The sequence below is a fragment of the Silurus meridionalis genome, chromosome 23 (genome assembly GCF_014805685.1).
Source record: "Silurus meridionalis isolate SWU-2019-XX chromosome 23, ASM1480568v1, whole genome shotgun sequence".
NCBI lineage: Eukaryota > Metazoa > Chordata > Actinopteri > Siluriformes > Siluridae > Silurus > Silurus meridionalis.
The window spans coordinates 15,156,366-15,173,854 of NC_060906.1; the positions used below are offsets into that span (position 1 = coordinate 15,156,366).

General features: G+C 36.5%; 1 protein-coding gene across 1 annotated transcript in view; it reads left to right on the top strand.

Annotated features, from left to right (window-relative positions):
• The window catches only part of LOC124377281 (kelch-like protein 29), a 168,599-nt gene that overhangs the window by 71,206 nt on the left and 79,904 nt on the right, over positions 1–17,489 (top strand). The gene's annotated exons all lie outside the window — the stretch shown is intronic.

Below are 17,489 nucleotides of genomic sequence, written 5' to 3' on the forward strand. Positions count from 1 at the left end.
ATACGGCTGAAAAACTCAGGTGCCCCAAATTCATTTGTCGTTCATTTATGTCACGTGTGAATTCAGCACTAGACCTTTTTTTTTTGTTCTTTCCTCACGTGTGTGTCCTTGTATATAGCAAATAATGTAGGGTGATTTGTTTACACATAGGAGTGCTTAAATAGAAGGATAGCAGTGATAAGTCTATGTGTGTGTGGTGTTGTGGTGTGGGTTTTTTTTTTGCCTCAGGGTGAATGTGGATGGTTTCCAAGTGCCACAAATTTGTGATTTACTTGCTACGAGGTCTGAACAATGATGAATATTCACCTATAGATAACCACATACATAACACATAATACCACTAATACCTACACATGTCTGCCATAGGAAACATAGAGATGCTTTCATGTTCACTCTAGATCACTTCCTCCGCTCATTCTAGATGCTAGTGTTAGAGATTGGCCACACTATAACAGCAGCCAAGTTTATGAGTCATATCTCAGTTTGTTGCAACAGAAAAGCAAACAGCTTGCAGCCTCTCTGGGGAACTTATTTGTGTGTCAGCTCGCTGTTGTATACGGCATATTCATGTACTGACACTAACTAGTGCACTTCTCCTTTTTTTTTCATCACTCTGTATGCTAGAATCATGGAGTCTATGTTTCAAGGTCATAATGAAATTGAGCTCCGAGTGCAGAAATATTTGAGCGTGCCCATGTAGCAGGTGTGCACCGTATTTTTTTTTAAGTGTGATAACCTTTCATTTCTCACCACTTTGTGTGGCTTACGTTTCCACTTTTGCTTTATGCCTTGCCCATGAGTAATTAGCTTTATTATATGGTTTATAAATGCTTTCACCGAGTGCTGTTCAGACGCTGGCACTTTATCATACAATATGATGGAATTCTTTGTGGTTTTTTTTTTTCATTTCTCTAACTGAGTATTTATGATAATAAACAGTGATAAACATAGCACATGGCCAAAGTAAGCACTCGGATAATATTTATTAGCTCGTTCATGCTTTTTCCTGGTCTCTCTCACACACAAGCACAAACCCTTTTACATGCCTATTCATATCTATGGGCAAATTTGGTGTAGCCAGTTCACATACAGTGTGTGAACAGTGTGAGGAACCAGAGCAAATGCACATGGAGAGTGCATACAAAACCTAACCCTAACACCAGCTAAGCTGTAGCAGCTGCATCAATACAAGCCTACTGACCAGCCTTGTGCATTTCGGGAATTTGGTCAATCTGAGTTTATTTGAAGATATAACTGATATAAATGCAGTGGCTGAGAGGTGAAAGTAGTTTCAGCTGTATTGCAAAATATCCACAGGCAGGAGGCTTTCTTTCCAGATGTATCATACAGTATCTGTACACCAGATGAATTCTAAAATTATTTCTTACGCTTGCTCTTACATTACATTCACATATTTTTTCCAACTGCAACTAAAACAGTCGGGGCTCAACATTGCCAGACCTGTGAAGATTTCCCTTCGAGTCAAATGTGCTTTTCCTCTGTATGAAATCGACCAGCGGGTCAAGAAAAGGCCGATAATACCTCAGGAAGGATCGATAATACCCCAGGACAAATTGATGATTTCTTAGATCACACTTAAACACTTTGATTTCTTTGTAACTTTGTTTTCGAACAAACTTCTTCAGCTTACACTGAAATAGTTACTGTATGGCAAAGAATCTGCATATACAAAGTTTTATTCCTGTTTTCTAAAAATGTTTTATTAAGTCTATTGATCATAATAATAAAACATTAGTTTTTATCACATGCATTTACAATTTCATGCTGTCTTCTTCTTCACACAGCCTAAATGTCCATGTATCAAATAGTTCATAGCTTAGGGCCATATGGGGTCTTTAACTTTCTTTCCAAGTCCTCCAGCTGTAGTTCCCTCTGTAGTTCTCCTATATACTGTAAGATTCCTTATACAGGCGGATAAGCCAGCAAAAATGTGCATAAACACACATACTTTCATGTAGGACTGTATTCTGAGATGTATATATGTCAAGTCAAGTCAAGTTAATTCATATAGCGCTTTTCACAACAGACATTGTCTCAAAGCAGCTTTACAGAATTTAACAGTTACGGTGAACGATGTGTGTTTATTCCCGATGAGCAGCCATGGTGACTGTGGCAAGGAAAAACATCCTTAGATGTTATGAGGAAGAAACCTTGAGAGGAACCAGACTCAAAAGGGAGCCCATCTTTATTTGGGTGAACTTTCCATCTATGAAAACTTACTGATATTTAGATAAGGATCTTCTTTTAGAATTCGCAGAGAACCTGTGTGTAGTTCTTTTGAGTTGTCAGATTAAAATAATGCAGCTATTATGTTTAATCCAATGCACTCTGCAGTATAGGAGACACTAAAGTCTCAGGAATAGGAGAATCTGACGAAGCCCACACCCATATACAGCTAAATAGCTGCAGTTTATACTTTTATCTGTAACAATCAGGTACTGACAATCAAATATATCTGTATATATATATATATATATATATATAGATAGATAGATAGATAGATAGATAGATAGATAGATAGATAGATAGATAGATAGATAGATAGATAGATAGATATACAATCAATATCAAATATATTTAAATTCCCTTTCATTTAATGGTATATTAGTTATTAAAATAGTAATGTTTATGTATTTAATATGAATCTTACATAACATTCTGTAGGTTTTTGAGTGTACAGTATTTACAGCACAGATTTCAGTGTGGCATATTGCTGTGACATCAATTTGTCAAACAGTACTGCTGAACTGAATAATGCTTCTTGCTGGAGGTTAGAAAAAAATGGGCTTACATTCAATGCAATTGAGACACAACTGTGTTCATCAGTCTGTTTGCTTGTGGAGGTTCTGCATTGTTTTTAGTGCTGATATACTTATGGTAGTAGCTCAGCTTGTTCAAATCTAATTTAATTATTCATTAATTAGCATAAAAAATTGGATTTTTCTTATTTACATGCTACGTGATAGGCTTTATTCTATCTTAATTGGCAGATTAACAATCACACAATTATATTAAACTCTCACTATGCACATTATTTTGGAGACACACTAATAAACTTAATTAATAAATGTAATTACAGACTTTTGATTGTATGGTGCAACTTTATGAGATTGTGTAGCAAGATTTACAGTGTAGAATTTCATAGAAAAAGGAGCAGAGCAATAAATTAGGTTTTACACTCTGCTATGAAATGCTGCATGAATACATATAGTTAGTTGTGGAGAATGCAAAGATGTAAGGCCATGGGTTTTTGTACTGATTTCAGATAGCCTCCTTTATTGTATATTATTGGCTGGAATGATCTTATGATTGGATTTGAGTCCGCATTGGCATTAAACCCTGTACTGCTAAGAAATAAGTCCTCGTCTCATGATTGGAGAGATCTATAGTGCAAATGAGGTCACAGCTCACATCTTTTCACATTTAAACACATCTGTGTGCAAAAAATATGACAGGAAAAAATTTAATGGCCGGGCTCTCCATATGTGCAACTAATAAAAACAGATCTCTAGAGGTTTCTAAACTAATTTATAATAGTTTTTTATGTTAATTTCGAGCTTTTCTTTGATGGCCAAGACTCAATGTAATTAATATATGAGAGCAACTAACTCTGTATATATATATATATATATATATATATATATATATATATATATATATATGTGTGTGTGTGTGTGTGTGTGTGTGTGTGTGTGTGTGTGTGTGTGTGTGTGTGTGTGTAATCAATACAATGTTTAACAATAGGCCTCTGAATTAAGAGCTTAAACATGTGGTCATTGTTGTAGGACCTGACCTGCTAGAACTCAGTCAGGCTCATTTTTCTTTTCCATTTTGTCTCTTTAAAGGAGTCTGACTCTGTGCCCTTGAGAATAAGGCTGAGGTAGCATTACAAGATAATATTTTTCCGCTTTAGGCACTGGCATTTTGATTTATTCATTGTAAGAAACATGCATTAATATTTATAACACTGTTACAGCACGGAAGAAAACATTTAAACGATTGTTTTCATTTAAATCACTCAGGTTTGTTTCTTGCTGGGTCAAATGTAACCAGACCTTTAATGTTGTGTGATCTAAACTGTCCTGATGCAAAGGAAAAAAATGAACAGCATTGTATTGAATGCCAAACAGAGGAATTGTAGACATTCTCTGAGGAGACGAGTAAAAATAGATTTTACAATACTCCACTCACTTTGAAGTATACAAACTTAAACATCTATATGAAGCACATTTATATTTTAACATGTGTTTAATTTAACTTCAACATTAAATACATTTAATTTATTTTCTTTCCTGCAGAAGTCTGTTTTCAGAAATATTCTGCAACAATAGAAATTGAAACTTGTCTAGGAGAAAAGAAGAGCAGGGCGATTCTTGCTGTTATAGTTTGGAGGCAGTTGTGGAGGGATCTTTGCCCCTTCCACCATACAGCTTCTAGAATTCAGGGTTCATGTTTTTAGTTCTGCTCATGTGGGCTGCCCCCGCTTTAGTTCAGACCACAGAGCGAGCGAGCAAGCATTCAAACAAGCACGAGAGAGATAGAGAGTGAGAGAATGCAAAAAATTGATTTGTGTGTCCGCATACATTTCAGTGTGTATTTGGAAGCGTGTTTGGGTTTATTATTCACTTGAAAAATTCACAGATGACCAAGTCTTAACCTTGGCAGAGGCAATCAGGTTTGGGGCTTAAATTTTCTGATACATAGCAGTGTTTATTATACAGTCAGTTTTTACTAGACTTCTGTACAATCAGCCCCATAGCTTCATTGATTCACTTTTTTTTTTTTCTTTCAGTAAAATATGAAGGATTTTAGTGTACAGTCAACCCATGATCATTTGCTTTTCAGAACCCGTGGCTCGGAAGATTTGTGGGTTCCCACCATACTATACGACACAAATGTAGTTACTTAGAAACTTTTAGGCTTTACATTTTATTAAAAACTCAAGACAAATTTGGAACATGGACAAAACTGGGATTATGAACTGTTTACAAACTGAATGGTATCAGCAACTGCATCATGTGATCACTAGATGATTGATATGGTCGATGTTGCGGACCATCCATTGCCGTTTGGAAATTTTCTGAAATAGACCTGCAGGTGCAAGTGTAGGAGTGATGTTTGTGTCATGATGCCAAATGGTAGGAGGACTTGAGTTTGTCCATAGAGTCAGTCGGCTCACATACTCTCTTTTTTCCCTCAGATCCCTAGCAGGCATGTCACGGCTTTTATCGATCTTCCACACCTTGAGAGCTGTCGCATCACCCACCTACGCCGGGGTTACTGTCTGAGACTGAAAACTCGGCAAACACCTAGAGTAATATCTGCTTCTCATTACATCAGAGACAGGTGCAGCTGCAAGTTGTCATATTTTTAGCAAAAATATAAGCGCAATGCAAAAAAAGCATCTGCTGTAGACGTTTTCTCACATCCTTGCATGGCTAGTGTCGCAATTAACGCTGGCGAAACAAATATTTCTACTTTGGAGTTATTGCAAGATAATGAGGCTGCTTATAGGCATTTTATTTCCTTGACTCTTGCCCCCATGCACTGCTGCCATGGGGCATTAGCCTCCTGTGGGTGCAGATTGATGGCCCACTGGAGTGGGAAACATTGAAGAACAGTCTCCATGTCTCCAGTCTCTGGACTTGAATATACCGCCTCATTTCATCAGTTTTAACGACCTCATTTAAAGACGGTTAATGACTCTTGGAAAAGTCCAGGCGGAGAAACAGATTCATGTGCTACTCATGAAGGCAGTGTCCCTCTCATCCTCTCTGGCTCCTGCATCTCCATTAGATAACAATCTCAGCAGAACACAGGCATGTGCTAATTACTGCACACCAAATGACTGGGATAACTCCACCACCATGGCTGTGTGCGGTCATTAATTTGGTCTATTACTTTGGTGGCTTCATCCTGTCAGCATTGATAGGCATTAACATGTCCGTGTTTGTGTGTTTTGCACGTGGCATCCTTGTGATACAGATGCAATTTTCAGGTTGCATTTGTGCCTTAATTCGTTAGATTTGTTGCCAGCAGATATTGTAATAAATGCTGTGTATTGTGATTTAAAATTATTAATAAAAAAAAGGAACAAATAACTTTTATACCTCAGTAGGAGTGCAAATAGTTAAACCCATCATTCTAAAAGTGCATCGTATCTACGTGTGATTTCTGTAAATGAACCACATCTCTGATTAAATAAATAATCTCCGAAAGACTCCGCAGTGTTTGAAATGTATATTTCGAAGAGGTTACTAATGTGTAATTTCACAGATAAGATCTCACTCAATTTCTGTCAATAATGAGACTTGCTGTTCCTCTGTGTGAATGATCTGAATGATATTCATCTCTCCACGACCTTTTCTATGCTTTTTTTACAAAGTCATTTAATTACTATCTTTCCACCAAGCCTGATTAAACTGTTCCAGACTTTATTAGTCCCATTGGAGGTAAAGTTAAAGCATTTCTCTGCTGCTGAATGTAGCATATTTAGGTTTATTGATTTCACAAATCAAGGCGAAATCGATGAGTCTGCCATAATGATCTAACATTATTGTTTGTGTCGGTTGCCAAGTTTTCACTAGCATGAAGAGAAAAGTAGATGCATTTCCTGTATTTTATCCTGACAGCTTTTAAATGAGAAACATCAGTAAGTGCTAAGAAGGACACATTACAATTTAAAATTGCTCTTCAATATCTAAAATCCAGCAAGGATAACATAAGGTCACTGACAACTCGGATATACATTTCTGAAATGTATGGCTAATAGGCTTATTTTCTTTGCATTTATGAGTAATCGAGGCATTTTTGATGTAAAACTGTTTTCAAAAATTGTGTTGTTAAAATGTATCAATTTTCTTGATTGTTTGTTTTTTCTGACTGTCTGTCTCGCTACACCACGGGTGGGCAATTATTTTTCCAAAAGGGCCAGATGAGAAATTGGAATAGTTTTAGAGAGCCGGAATATATATAATATATTTTGTATATACTATTGGCAATAATATACTTACTTATATGCATAAGCGCACTGATGACGTTAATAAAAGAAAAACAGTTGTGGCCTTCAAATTAAAAGCCATGTAATCTATCACAAATTAATAAGCTTTTATGTTGAACTACACACTATAGAGACAAAACTTGTGGAAATTTTTATTTGTTTTTTTTTAACACCCCATTGCACATTTAGTCTTTATTTTGCACTCTTCTGTGAAGATGTTCTAATAGATTTTGGAGTGTGGTTGTGGAGATTTGTGCTTTTTCTGCCGCAATGAAGTTACTAAAGTCAGGTACTGATGTAGGTGAGGTGAGAAGGTCTGGGGTGCAGTCAGCGCTTCAGGATATCCTAAAGGTTTTCAATAGGGTTGAGGTCAGTGCTATATAGCAGGTAACTCAAGATTTTTCACTTCGACCCATATAAATTCTGGCTGGCCTTGTACACATTATCCTAGCACCTGTATCCACCTCAAATTTATAATGCGCAATGTCTTTTGACTTAAACATATGAATGAAATGATGTGCTTTTAAGCAAAAAACAAAGGCAATGTTTAAAACTTGAAATTTGTATTTCAATAAATAAATCAACATTAATACTGTATTGCATATACTGATGCTAATACTGATGTTGATGGCAGCTTCAGTGTTAAGTAATTAGGTCATTTGCAGCATGTTGCATCAATTTTGATCCATTCCTCTTGACAACTTATCTTCATTTCCCCAAGGTTCCGAGGGTAATTTTGATTGCTTACAAATTCATAATCCTTCGTAAATAAAGTCAGGAGATGGCTATGCAATGCAAGGCCTTCTTGAAGTATTTTTAGCCGTACGTTTGGGGATGTTATCATGTTAAACGGCCAACTTCTTCTTCGTTTCGGTTTACTGGCCAATAAGATTAAAGTCTTTTTATAAGTATTATACTTTAATCATGTTTCCTTCAGTAATGTGTACTGTTTGCAGAGAAGCTGCTATGTAACATGATGTTCCCATCACCGTTCTTCACTTTGCCCATTGTTCTTGGGATCAAATGCGTGACACTACATTTCTCTAAACTTGCTACGTGCAGTTATTGCTAATGTGTTTATCTTTACTTCCAGAAACATTCTGATTTGTGTAAATGCTCAAGGGCGAATTTTTTGTGCTGAACGTCTTTTTTAGTAGAGGAGTTTTGTTGAGGTAAAGCAGTGGAGAGTATTGTGGTGCAGTTCATTGCTTATTGTTTTCACTATAACATTTGTACCTTTTTTTTGTTGTTTTTACTGCATTTCTGAGCAGGTATAATTAGTTGTGCTTCCATGAACTTTTCAACTGCATATAATCAAACCACTTGTAAAATTATGTACAAACATGAATGTTTCAGGTTTTTGCAAATGGCCCTGTAGCGTTTTCCACTTATATGTTGTTTTATAATGTTTTTTTTTTTTTTTCCAAGTATTTTTGCCTATAACCTATTTATATTACATAATCCTTATCTGTCCATCAACAATTTAAAATAATTCATTTGAAAACAACTTATGGTGCATCTATTGCACTATGCACTGTGATTAAGAGTACAGAAATCGAATAATATTCAGTGGGGGAAAAACAAAAATCCAGATCATTCGTTCCACTGCCATACGCTGCACCTCACAGTGCGATTGTTAGGGCACTGAAGGCAACTCTTCTGTTAGTGTCCTTGCTTGGAACTCTTTGCCATATTAAATCAGTTTTTAGTGCTATAAGGGAGGAGGATGGGGGTTATTGGATAGCAGTAGCGATAATATATCAGTAGAAATGTTTCAATAAGTGTCACTGACGGACCTGTCTCCTGTTTCTATTAAAAGAAATTCTAGCACCCTTCGCATTTGTAAAAGTGTAAAGTAAAAGAAATCACCTGAATGTGACTAGAAGCACTGTGTTAAATTTGGAGGCCGAACTCTGACCTGAACCTCTGGTAAAGAAGACAAAAGAAGTAGTGGGCACTGTAGAGAAAACAGCTGAATAAGAAGTGAAGAAGATGACTAAAAGAAATGGAAGCTTTCTCTTGTCTAATCATGTTTGCTTCTGGCAGTCTGCTCTGCTGCAAGCCAGCAGTGAAGGAATGGTGTTAAATAAAGAAAAAAGAAAGTAAGGCTATGGGTGAGTGCACAACACACACATAGACCAGGCCACTTTGCAGGAATGTAAATTACATTTATATAAGAAGTTATTAATCTATATATATATATATATATATATATATATATATATATATATATATATATATATTTAACCATGAAGTTGCACTAAGAATGAATGATGTGGATATGTTTATTGCAAGATGCTCAAACTCATGTGAGACATTTGACTGAGTATTTTTCTCATTTTAATGACCTGGGTTTTTTCGGGTCTTTTTTTTTTTGTTAGTTTTTTTTTACACTGATGTGTATCTATTGACAAACATAGGGCTGGAAGACAATAAGTTTTTCTGCCTGCCAGTAATTGGACATTAAAATAAACCTTTTCAGAGAGAATTTTCTTGGGGGAAATGCATCATTCTCAGAATTCAGATTATTTGGTGTAATTCCAGGTCTTGGTTTTTGATGCATTTAGTTATACAATTGATCAAAAGCAGACTTGTTTCTACTGGATTTGTTTTTTTGTTTTTTTTTCAGAATTCAGTCACACAAAGCCTTTGCTGAAAGTTTTGCTGAAGATTGTTATTATTCTGTATTGAAAGCAGAATAAATAAAAAGCTTAAGGTTTAATAAAGCTTGTTGTAAAATCATTTAAAACAGAGTTGTTTTTCATTATTTTTTTGTTTCATGCTGCATTTATGCAGTCCTCTGTACCCTTTTGGTTGGCAGACAGCAGCCATTTTGTATCTGTGTGGATAGCACTCTGCAGTATGTTGCAGTATACAGACATACATACATACATCATGTTGTTTCTGTGTTGTGCCTTTCCACACTTCCACACAAATTGAGTCTCAGGCAAGTTTGAATGAAAAAAAAAAAAAAAAATGTCTGGTTACACAATGGGAGCAGGAAAATATCCTCAATAAAAGCTTGATGGTCATGTCCCGATTCTCTGCATAAGATCACAGTATAACTTATACTGGCAATTATCCTGAATTGTAAGGAATTTTAGTTTTATTTTAGATTTGGAATTTGAGATTTGGATGTTTGGAAGTGGACAAAGATTAATGGCATCTTTTTGGGAACATGTGAACACACCAAAAGGACTCATTTAGAGTGACCCACAAGCGAACCAAACTCCAACCTCCTTCAGATGTGCTCTTATTTGTGGTTCATTTTGTGGCCCATTTGATTTGTGTCTTGTGAAAAACAAAGTGCTCTTAGTCCGCTTCAGATTTTGCTTGCAGTAAAGACATTTTTCTACAGTTTTCTGTCACCTAAAAGAAAAACAACCCAAATGGCTTGCCAGTGGGGTCATGTGGTCTCACAACAAGGGCAGCAGTGTTAGATAGCAACATGGCAGATAAACTAATAGAGGCACTGTGGTACTAGGAATTATGAAATGGAGTGCAGGTTGTTAGACAGCAGTGATAATAGTACTGTTTCAGTAACAGCAACAATTATGTACATAACATTAGACCAACATTAGACCAATGAAATTTCCAAAACGGAAACGTAAAAACGCACCTCACCTGTGTTCTGAGCTGCACGGCATCGGAAGAAAAAACTTCCACCGGTGGTGATTTTTAAACGCATAACGATGCCAAAAGAAAAACTCCCGAGAGAAATTGGTTTGAAAGGAAGGAGGAAGACAGTAAACAATGACTTTCTGTTTAGATACAAGCCTTTGTAACGCATTGTATCAGGGTCATGGGATAGCTCGCTAACTCCAGTTGCAACAGAAATCATATAAGCACAGACAGGTTTCCAAAACTCGTGCTTTTTAATTTTTCTTGGCAACAGCGTTACGGGTTAGTCAAAGAAACTTTGAAATGAGCATTAGAAAATAATAAGGACATATTCCTCGGTCTTGCACACATGCAGTAATACCGGAAAAATGCGGCGGCAGGCTATTCACAAAATGCCGCTCTGCTCTAAAAGGAGCCACATCATATTTCCCCCGTTACACGGTGTAACAGGCACTGTCTTTCGTTAAAGCCTGTGTAAAGTTCATTAGTTTCAGTGTAGACAGGCTTATAGACAGGTGCAGCTTATTTATGTTCAAAATAAAAATCTTTGTCAAATTCAGTTGTCAAATTCAGCGGCTTATATATGGGTGCGCTTTATAGTCCGGAAATTACAATATATGTATTTTGTCAACCTAATCCTCTTATATTTGTGAGAACTATTCAGTAGCTCATGACTGATGAGTTGGTTGTGATGGTTCAGCATAAAAAAGAATCAGATGTTAAATCAGTTTACCGTGCTCTGTTTTTCATCCAATAAATAATATTTGAGTAAATCAAACATTTTTCATGATCACTAAACAATGTTACACATATTCACTATGAAACAGTAGTATTGTATTTATTTATGGTGTAAACAACAAGTGGCCTGAGATCTCCCCAAGCTTACAATGTCCAAAAAGAGTTCCACATTGTGAACAGCAAAAAGCACTGAGGGCATATTTCAGCTAGATCTCAACTTTAACAGGATTAAATATGGTTCATTTAAAAATAACTATATGTGAAAACACTTAGTTGAATTAAAGTTGCATAATTGCTCTAATATAAAAAAAGAACTTATTCATCTCTTAATACACTGCTTGTTTTTTTATATTCTTTTCAATCTCAACAATTCGTTTCCTTTCAAATATGTTACATGGTGGTAGAAAAAAATATCGGGGGAGGGGTAGTGGAGGAAATGTTAAACGAATTACTCCAGCAGGTAAAAGCCTGTTTTGCTTAACTAGCAGATTTCTTCCCTCCATAAATGTCATGCTATTAATCTGGACATGGAATGAAACTCATTTCACAAGTTCTTCTTATTGGTTGTCATCTACACAGGGAAAAAATACACATACATTCAGATAGCTTGCATGCTAGCCAACCTACAGACCATAACGTTTGCGCTGGTATTTCTGAAGGTTACAGTAGACATCTATGTGCCTGTGTTCCTATAGATCCAATGAGGATGAAAATGGGATGTGGCTGTTTCCCCAAAATGCTTCTTGTTATTTAGACATGTTGCAGCATTAAAAGTAGAACAAGCCCTCTCGCTATGGGAAGTGGATAGCAAGCCTCAAATTAAAATCGTTTATAGTTTTATAACAAATCAAATAACCACAGAAGCTTTGTGAGGTCGGGTTTCCGTCTTGGCTAGTCAAGCATATTTTTTGGCATTAATAGCGAGTGCCACAAAACAGATTTACTACACAGTTTCCAACTGAAATTGCATGTATTATGAATAAATTCAATAAGCCTTTGTAAATAAGAAAAAGTAGCCCGTGGAAATGTTAGCATGCATGGTTTTAATGAGTGTTTATGACCTGCTGTGTAAACCTGTCAGTATTAATATGGGTACACTGTTGTACCAGAGTTCTGCCTCTGTGTGTTGAAATGTAAGCCAAGCTCTGTCACTATCCTTAGGCTGAGAAAAGAAATTATTACATTTCCGTCTACAGTATAAAATATCATACATCCTCCTTTATTCATCCTTATCCCTTTTATAAAAGAAGCCAAGAGCTTTTAAAGACTGCCGTTTGTTCTGATGCTGAAGTTCAGGTTAAAGCTTAGAAATTGATATTTAATTAGGAGCGTTTGTCTATCGGATTTGAGATGTCCTTGAGAATTCGGCAAATCACACCTTTAATTTGCAGATGTATCTGACCGATTTGCATATTTCAAGAACTTTGGTGTACTGTTAAAAGTGGAACAGCAGGCTGGCTAAGTTTTACTATGACAATTCCAAGTTTAAATGCCTGAAATATTTTGTATTCTTTGGCTCTCCCTTTTTATACTGAATGGATTTTCCACTACAATAGACAATGGTTCACATCGCAATTCAAACATTCTAGTCAAGCACACCGAATCCAGAACAGATTGCGAGCACATTTTAGCATCTCGTTGTTTACTTTGGTAGACAGCTGTATAGGTTATGGACACAAAAGAAAAAAGAAAGAAAAGAATTGCCTAAAGCTTTTTTTTTTCCTGGCTCTTTTGGGTCAAAGTGGTAGTTACAGTCGATGAATCAGAACAGCCTGTCTGGGGCCAAGTGAAAATGACATGTCAAAGGAAATGATGTGACGTGTGATGATGGATGGGTCTTTTTTCTCTATGCTAGTGCCACCGGCTTACCCCATCCCCCTGCACACCTCCATATTACCCTCTCTGGACTGCCAATAGAGGAATGGAGGCAAGAAAGAAACTAATAAAAGAAGCTCATTTTAGGCCTGGATTTTTGCTCTCCAGCTCCCATGTTTCCCGTTCCCGCATGATTTGTTAAAAGCACTGAATTAAACCGGAATATTGTCTGTAGCATACAACATTAGCAGGGGTTTATTGTTAGTGAAATTTTGATTTGGATTCAATTTACACACGCTGATGTCCCCTGAGATTGCTCTGATTGTTCAGCAGTCACACAGGACCTTGTCTCTTAGATGTATTTAAATTGGCCTTTAATGTCCTGTGCAAAGCCGTGCAACTAGAGCAGGTCTTCCTTTGGTTTGTAATTGATATTGAATGGGAAATAAGCCTAGTCTTTGATATTTATGTTAACTGTAAATAGATGAACATGGTTAATCCACAACCTTTTAGACATCCTGGTTTGTTCTGGTTGTATCAGTTTGAAGTACGTGTATCCCTTAATGAAGTGTATATGAAAATTGAACACAATGTGATATGTGTCAGGTGTTAATTAAGAGCATCTATTTGTGTTAATCATCACATTGTATTCTTTTCAGATTTTTGTGATTTTGAACTTTTACGTGTATCATGTGTGTATTTGGAGCGAAAGGCCTACTTTTGCTCCCAGTAGGAAACCTTTGTTAAGACTTGACATCCGCTTGCTTTAGAGAGCCCATTGTTCTGTTACTATTTGGAGGTGCTGCTAATGCAGGCAAGTGGCGGGTGGCAGATTTTGAATGCGTGTAAGGATAAGAGATGAGAGAAACTTTTAATTACTGCACTGTTTCTGACCCCCCCATACACATACACACACACACACACACACACACACACACACACACACACACACACACACACACACACACAGACACACACACACACACACACACACCTCTAACACTCTTCTGTTTCTTTCTCTGATGATTCCAAAGATTGTTCTTTGGTAGAGCAGCACTCGGATTTTAAGATAACGTGATGGTGTCAGGCATCCCAGTCGTTTTTGGACTGCTGTGCTAATGAGACCTCTACACACATCTTAGGGGTTCTAGTCCTCTATTTCTTCTCTTTTCTCATCTAAAGTACAGTCACGCTCCCTGGGATAGAGGAGTCAGATATGCTAGGATTGACTGAAAGGTACAGACTAGGATATATATATATATATATATATATATATATATATATATATATATATATATATATATATATATATATATATAGTGATACCTCAGTGTCACAGCAGACATCCAGCTCTCTCTCTCTCTCTCTCTCTCTGTTTATTTGTACAATATTGAGATCTATCTATCTATCTATCTATCTATCTATCTATCTATCTATCTATCTATCTATCTATCTATCTATCTATTATATTATATTATATATATATATATATATATATATATATATATATATATATATATATATATATACATACTGTGTGTGTATATGTGTATGTATGTATGTATGTATGTATGTATGTATATACAGTATTGTTCAAAATAATAGCACTACAATGTGACTAACCAGAATAATCCAGGTTTTTAGTATATTTTTTATTGCTACGTGGCAAACAAGTTACCAGTTGGTGCAGTAGATTCTCAGAAAACAAACAAGACCCAGCATTCATGATATGCACGCTCTTAAGGCTGTGCAATTGGGCAATTAGTTGAAAGGGGTGTGTTAAAAAAAATAGCAGTGTATGCCGTTGACTGTACAAACTCAAAACTATTTTGTACAAACATTTTTGTTTCTAGGATTTAGCAATCCTGTGAATCACTAAACTAATATTTAGTTGTATGACCACAGTTTTTTAAAACTGCTTCACATCTGTGTGGCATGGAGTCAACCAACTTGTGGCACCTCTCAGCTGTTATTCCACTCCATGACTCTTTAACAACATTCCACAATTCATTTACATTTCTTGGTTTTGCTTCAGAAACAGCATTTTTTATATCACCCCACAAGTTCTCGATTGGATTAAGGTCCAGGGATTGGGCTAGCCACTCCATAACATTAATTTTGTTGGTTTGGAACCAAGACTTTGCTCGTTTACTAGTGTATTTGGGGTCATTGTCTTGTTGAAACAACCATTTCAAGGGCATGTCCTCTTCAGCATAAGGCAACATGACCTCTTCAAGTATTTTGACATATGCAAACTGATCCATGATCCCTGGTATGCGATAAATAGGCCCAACACCATAGTAGGAGAAACATGCCCATATCATGATGCTTGCACCACCATGCTTCACTGTCTTCACTGTGTACTGTGGCTTGAATTCAGAGTTTGGGGGTCGTCTCACAAACTGTCTGTGGCCCTTGGACCCAAAAAAAAAAACAATTTTACTCTCATCAGTCCACAAAATGTTCCTCCATTTCTCTTTAGGCCAGTTGATGTGTTCTTTGGCAAATTTCAACCTCTTCTGCACATGCCTTTTTTTTAACAGAGGGACTTTGCAGGGGATTCTTGAAAATAGATTAGCTTCACACAGACGTTTTCTAACTGTCACAGTACTTACAGGTAACTCCAGACTGTCTTTGTCTGGTTATTCTTCGATCCATTTTGATGGTTGTCTTCCGTTTTCTTCCACGTCTCTCTGGTTTTGCTCTCCATTTTAAGGCATTGGAGATCATTTTAGCTGAACAGCCTATAATTTTTTGCACATCTTTATAGGTTTTCCCCTCTCCAATCAACTTTTTAATCAAAGTACGCTGTTCTTCTGAACAATGTCTTGAATGACCCATTTTCCTCAGGCTTTCAAATGCATGTTCAACAAGTGCTGGCTTCATCCTTAAATAGGGGCCACCTGATTCACACCTGTTTTTTCACAAAATTGATGACCTCAGTGATCGAATGCCACACTGCTATTTTTTTTAACACACCCCTTTCAACTTATTGCCCAATTGCACAGCCTTAAGAGCGTGCATATCATGAATGCTGGGTCTTGTTTGTTTTCTGAGAATCTACTGCACCTACTGGTAACTTGTTTGCCACGTAGCAATAAAAAATATACTAAAAACCTGGATTATTCTGGTTAGTCACATTGTACTGCTATTATTTTGAACAATACTGTAGATAGATAGATAGATAGATAGATAGATAGATAGATAGATAGATAGATAGATAGATAGATGATAGATAGATAGATAGATGATAGATAGATAGATAGATAGATAGAAAGAAAGAAAGAAAGAAAGAAAGAAAGAAAGAAAGAAAGAAAGAAAGAAAGAAAGAAACCGGCAAAATGAAACACACATCATTAAAACGTCTGACATTTTTAAAATAGCACCAGAGCTCCTTAGATAAAAAAAAAACACAGAGTCAGACAGTAGCCTCCCCAAAATAGCCTTTCTCAGTGTGCCTCTACAATGGAGGCTTTGTACAGTGTGACTCTGTGTGGAATAGAGGCCCAGTGTCTTTTTCTTTTTTCTTTTTTTCAGATGTGCAGTCTAGGCAAAGCTAGAATGGTCTGTAAAGATGAGGGTGGGAGAGGGCTACTTCTGCTCTGTAGGATCATCTCTACAGTTCCACTGGACTCAACATGTCCACAGAGGATTTGTCCTAGACAATGTTTTCAGTACTTTCCTTGATCTTATCCTCAGTATCACCTGGCATGAACACAAGCATATCCAGTCACACCAGGGCAGGAAACAGGAACTGACTTCAATCAGATCCAGGAGAAAAGCTGCATTCACTATTTAAACACACAGCTTGTTTGGCCTCTCTTTAACATCATAATATGATTGTTTGCTCGTGTTTGTGAACTAGCGATGTTAACTGCACTGATTAGGCTGCATTCTGTTGAATGTGTTGTGTATGAAGGTCTAGCCTGAGCAGTACAATTGCTCTGCACTTTGCACAGTAAATATTCCACACATGTATAAACATTATGTGCTTTTTTTAGCCATAATTACACCATTTTGGATAGAAGCTCTTGCAGGTTTTGTGCATTTTTTGACTACATATTTATTCATTAGATGGAGAATTACATAAACTAGGACATCACGATTACCTACTCCATTTAAAGTAATTTCTTTTTTTAGCACTTTTCTTATGAAAGACAAAATCACATGCAAAACTGATGCACAAATTGCAGTGACCAGTAATGCACATGATTTTGCCTCTCAAAAACAGATTACATTTCCAACACGCATATTCCTCTGAGCTTTATCGTCAGTGCTGTTTTCCTGCAGCTAT